This window comes from Lissotriton helveticus, chromosome 5_1 (genome assembly GCF_964261635.1).
Source record: "Lissotriton helveticus chromosome 5_1, aLisHel1.1, whole genome shotgun sequence".
NCBI classification, from domain to species: domain Eukaryota; kingdom Metazoa; phylum Chordata; class Amphibia; order Caudata; family Salamandridae; genus Lissotriton; species Lissotriton helveticus.
The window spans coordinates 1,663,175,204-1,663,180,946 of record NC_136065.1 but is presented as its reverse complement, the minus strand read 5'-3'; the positions used below and the strand labels follow the sequence as shown (position 1 = coordinate 1,663,180,946).

General features: G+C 46.1%; 1 non-coding gene across 1 annotated transcript; it reads right to left on the bottom strand.

Moving 5' to 3' along the window:
• Positions 1 to 4,560: 4,560 nt before the first annotated feature.
• TRNAR-ACG (transfer RNA arginine (anticodon ACG)) lies at positions 4,561 to 4,633 on the bottom strand. Its single transcript has one exon. It is a non-coding gene; the product is annotated as a tRNA-Arg (tRNA).
• Between the last annotated feature and the right edge of the window lie 1,110 nt (positions 4,634 to 5,743).

The following is a 5,743-nucleotide window of genomic DNA, read 5'->3' as shown; positions in this document are numbered from 1 at the left end:
TTATCTATATCACATGGGTTATCTCTTCCATGTGTGTGTCCTTCATATCCAGCCCCCTCTGTCTCCCATAATTCAATGATGGTTCGAGTCCCTTGAGATAGGGTATTCATATTTTCAGCATTTCCACTTGAAGGCAATATATCTTTATGCTTGGTTTTCATGGCATATAACTTGCGCAATATATATATAAAAATAAAAACCGGGCCATCCATTAGTGCAGCAGGTAATGCTATCAGCTGTGTAAGCGACCACTGCTGCTTAGTTATGGCCTTCTTAACATGAAGTGGAGTGGGTGCCGCTTTTTCTTAGCGTTAGAGACCAGGTAACTCTTGCTTCTTTTTAACACAAAGGGGCAGAAAGAATCATTTAAATGTATTTTAATGGCTCTGTACTGGAAGAAGTGAATGCTTTTACCTATCTAGGCATTTTATTACAGTCAAACATGAACTGGAAATCTCATATGGATAATGTGGTGCTAAAGTTTAACCAATTGACAGGTTCAATAGCGCTAAAATACAAATCTTCATTCACAAAACCTACTCAGCCAGTTATGGAGATTTACAGCATGAAAGTTTTGGGAGCTTGTTTGTATGGGTCTGAGTTATGGGGCTACTCAAACTTGAGCCCACTAGTCGTCGCAGAAAATACGTTTCTTCGACGAATGATTGGTGCACCCCAGAGCACACCCACGATCCCGCTACAATATGACCTCGGGAGAAAAAAGATAGAGGACATGATAAGATTGCGTCCCCTCCTATATTGGAGACGCGTAAAAACTACTCCCGAACTGAATCATTACGCAGCTGCTCTAATGGATGTTGTAAGCTCCGATTGTTTTCATAAGATATCATGGCTCAATGAAGTAAGAACCTTGCTCCAAAAACTGCACCTAGATCACCTGTGGACAGCAGTAGATCCACAGGTTTTTCCTTCCAAGACATGTTTGAAAAAAATGTACTGGGACATGATATTTAACACGGCATTGATTTCTAACCAACCATCGATGTTGACATCCCAGTTCCTGGATTTTAAACCCATACCTAAATACGAACAGTATTGGGATTTGATTTCCAAACCCCTAGATAGGAAGTTATATTTCCAGTTTAGAATTGGCTCCTTACCCCTTAATGCTTTTACTGTCAAATGGTCCTCTGGTAATGTGAATACCTGCTTTCATTGTAAAGTACATGTAGAAGACATCCCACATTTTTTGTTTGTTTGCCCATTATATGCTGCCCCAAGAAGTAGATGGCTAAAGCCGGTATGCAGGAATTTAGGGACTAGGAATTGCTCAGAGGCACTGAGAATATTAAGATCTAACTGTGCCCCGCATCTTGCTATCGCTGTGGCCAAATACATGGGGTGGGCCTGGCTAATACGCACGCGCACTTTAAAATTGTAACTATAACTACATATGCATGCAAGGCTCTATGCTGTGACTTGGATTTTATATGCTGGATTTTTTATGAACTGGACTATTCGTCAGCACTATACATCATGAACGGTTTAATCTGTATTTTATCTTGTTTCTAAATTATAGAATAGTATTTATTGTTATAGCCTAGGGAAACATGCTTTTATGACAGTGTTGTCGAATAAAGTATTTAAACTTGAAACTTGAGAATCATTTATACTGCAGGTACAGTGTTACCAGGAACCAGAGGTGTGAATAATGGCCTTTTACTATCCTTCCTTGCATTAGGACTTGCCAGTGTTGATTTGGGCCTCAGAGCAATAGCCCATGAAGAGAAAAAATTAAAGCTGTGGAAACACCTTTATTTGGCCTCAGAGAGATGGCAGAGAAGGATGTGTGGCTAGTTGGGAATCCATGTTTTTAACAATGGGTAGGGGAGACTGCCCTCTTTGCAGGGCAGTAGCTAACATTAGTGAAGCAGGTTCAGCAGCACTGGGGCCTAGGGGTCAAAGAAGCTCACTGCATCACAATTATTACTGTCTTACTTTAAAAATGATGCGTCAGAGCTTATTTTCCTTTGTAACATTAGGACCGAGTCCACCGTTGCAAACAAAGGGTGACAACATGTGGAAGCTCTTTTTTACTGAAAGGGAAAGGGCCTGTTTCAAGGTTATAGTGATGGTCCGGCACAGTGGAGAAAGGGTAAAAGAGGTAGAGGAGATAGTCTGCTACTCAGGACTGAAGTTATCATTAGTGCAGAAAGTGTAGTTGCATTGGATTCCAGGAGTGCGAGGGGTTCACAACACCTCAATTATGGGTAGCAGTATTTTTGGGTCAATAACTGTTTTGGTTTGATTCATTTGCTGTCTTATAAGCCTTCTATTTAGGGGCCAGTTACGCGTGTGGCGGGACTCTTGGTGTCCCTGCGGTGGCGGTCTCCTGACCGCCCTATTACGATTAGGTTGGTCAGATTGCCATTGCCCTGCCACAGCCGCCAGGGAACTGCCATTCCCTGGCAGTGGTGCAGCGGTTAGGAGGCATCAATATGCTTGGCGGGACTGCTGCAGTCCCACCGAACATATCAAGAGTTTCCTTTCTGCCATGGGTTTAATGGCGGTTCTTCCTACATGAAAACCCTGGTGGAGAGGTAACAAAGAGGGCTCTACAGGGACCCCCCCCGTGCCTTTGCACCCTGCACAACATGTGCCCCCTGTATGCATGCACTCAGCCTTTTCCCTCCCGCTAACCCAATTCTTGCCGTAAAATTTTCGAGGGGGGCCTAACTTTAAAACATTTTTCTTAGGGGGGCTCAGAGCAAAAAAGTTTGAAGACCTCTGCTTTAAAGGATGCTTTCAAAAACTCCCGGGGAGGGCTATAGCTAGCCTTCCCCCTTTTTCCCCGATACAATCTTTCCTGGTAATAGAAAAGCCTGGTGGGATAGCCACCACCAAGTCAGGCCTCAAGGTCTCAGCTGCACAAGTTTCCACAACAAACACTATGTCGAGGGCCTGCTCATCTACAAAGTATGAACATTTTACTTATGTTTAATCAGCGAACGTGCATTAATGAAAGCACAATGTAGCCCAGGCGGGGTTCTAGGTCCCACAGGGGCAGATGTATCCTTCTCTTTATATTTGTAATATATTCCAGAGTGTGTACTTTTAATGTTTAAGAACCTTAGGGCCTCGTTTATGAGGCTGTGCGTCACTTTTACACCGCCGGTGCGTCACTTTTTGTGACGCACCAGTGGCGTACACAATGTGCATTGTTGCGCCATATTTACAAAGTGACGCATCTAGGTAGATGCGTCACTATGTAAACCCCTGCGCCACATTATACCTACCCCAGGTATAATGTATGCAAGGGGGCGTTTTGACGCAAGAAAGGGTCATGGAAGTGACGCAGTGAAATCTATAAGATTTCACTGTGCCATTTCTCAGCCGCTAATGCGTCAAAATCTTACGCCTGCTTCATGGCATGCATAAGACTGACGCAGGCACTAACAACATGGGACTTGCCCATGTGAAAGAACACATTGCTGGAGTTGCGTCACTTTTGTGACACACTCCAGCAATGCGTCACTTTTGCGCCTACAGATACGTCAGAAATACTGACGTATCTGGAACTCCTTGCGACATGATGCGTCATATTATAAATATGACGCATCAATCATGATGCAAGGAGTGCGCACTGAGAAGTGACGCATCGCTTCTTTCACGCAGCGATGCGTCATTTTTTATAAATGAGGCCCTTAGTTTACATATATGGCACACCTGAAATTCTGAGCAGTTAACACAGTTGAGGACTGGCCCTGGGCCCGGCGGGATAGTGGTAGACAGTGCTAACAACTTACTTCGAGAGTATGTAAGCATAGTTGCCAGCTGGATCCTAAAACCGGCAGCATGGCTGGCGCGGAGCACGGGCTGGGCGTGGCCTGGCGCAGACGGCTTTGCCTTTGGTGCGCCAGTGGCGCGCCCGCTGCGTGTCCGCCTCGGGCAGGTTTTAAATAGTAGAGCAGCGCCGGCTCATGTACGTGCTATCAAGAGACTAGAACGACGGCCGCTCAAGATGTTGGCCGTCAATGGTGCAATCAGCCCTACCACGCCTAACTCTCTTCACTCAATCGCACTGGTGATCAGAGAGCGGGAAAGATAGGTAAAGGGTCCTTTTCCAAAGTTAAAGTATTATTATAAATAGTAATTTATTTTTAATGTGCAAGTGGAGTTTCCTGTTCTCGTGTTTAGGACTCAGAGAATTAAAGATTACTGGTAAATAACTGAAGCGTTAGTAACATAGAATGAGACACCACCCTCACAGGCAGGACTCGACATCACTGCCAGATGCTACAGTTTATATGTAAAACAGATCAAATTGATCATATATGGCACATACTCCGCTTTTTGTCTTATGTGTAATAGTCTCAGTTTTGCTATTTTCCAAGATTTTATGTAGGATTATTTTCAAAGTTTAAAGGACAGCAAATGCATAACAGCTGAGATCATTGCAAAGTTTGCTTGTTTCATTTTTGATACTGTTTTGTTCAGTTAGATGTAATTTAAACAAGATCTGCTTCACAAAGTATTTTTTTATCGAAGCAGTTGAATAGACGTGAATTTTTAATGAATGAAAGTGCTAAAAGTAAATACCGAGCCAGCCAGGAGTCGCACCTGGAATCTTCTGATCCGTAGTCAGACGCGTTGTCCATTGCGCCACTGGCCCGCCGATGAGGGCTAATGTCTCAACAAGGCAGGGCTTTAAGTGGGCCGGGTCTGTCCGGGTCTGAGCACCGGCAGTTATTTTCAGGGGGCCTGGAACCGGGTCTCTATCGGGCTCTGTTTTCAGGCCTCCAAAGGTAGGTAGTCCGTTTTCTTTTTCTTTTTCCTCGACTGCAGTGAGAGCATGCACATGATGTGCCCATGCTCACCGACAACTTCAGAAGCACTGACTTCTTACTTTTTAACAGGGCCCCTTACAGCGCTTTCACTTTTACAGTAGCTGTCGCGCTGTCCCCGAATTCACAACACTCCCTCTCCAGTCTCCTCGCCCCCAGGGCCGGCGCAAGGCATGGGCAGTGTGGGCAGCTGCCCAGGGCCCCCTGCACACCCGACCAACGGGGGGGCCCCGCACATCTAAGACTGATGTAGCGCTGCGAGGCCCAAGACATCGCAATCATGTGCAGGTCTGGAAATAATAAGAGCAGGGACGCACTTCCCCGGGAATCGCCAGTCGCCACACTGCCATTACTGCGAGGTACAGGGAAGGAGCGCCTCATCCCATGGGCCTCGCAGCGCTACACCATCACTGCGATGCTCAGGGAACAAAGGGCCTCTCCCAGGGCTAATCACTGCCTGTACCTGGGGATCTAGTCTCCCGCTGCCCACTCAGAGGCACTGCAGGACACCCCACATCCCGCACGTTTAAGCCTTCAAATGATAAACAACTTTCTTTCAGCTCTTGAGGAGCTGTGGACGACATGCTTGTGGTAGACATACAGGGAGGCGTTGCAGCACACCAGGGGTCCTGCATAAAGCAGCTTGAGAGCCTTCAGCTACTAACATGCAAACATACTTCAATGAGTATGTGAAACTTATTCCCACGACCTGCTCTGAAAGTATGCCCTGTAAGCTTATTTCAAAGTGCAGGGCATGAATGTAACATGTCTGTGCAATTTAGAGGGGCCTCGCACATCCCCTTTCTGCCCGGGCCCCAAAAATCCTAGAACCGGCCCTGCTCGCCCCCCACTACTCAGCAGCAGAAGCCAGGAGTAGCAGTGTCACAGGGTCACTCACAACTCCATCTTGCAGGAAGACGAGCAGTAGGCAACTGCGT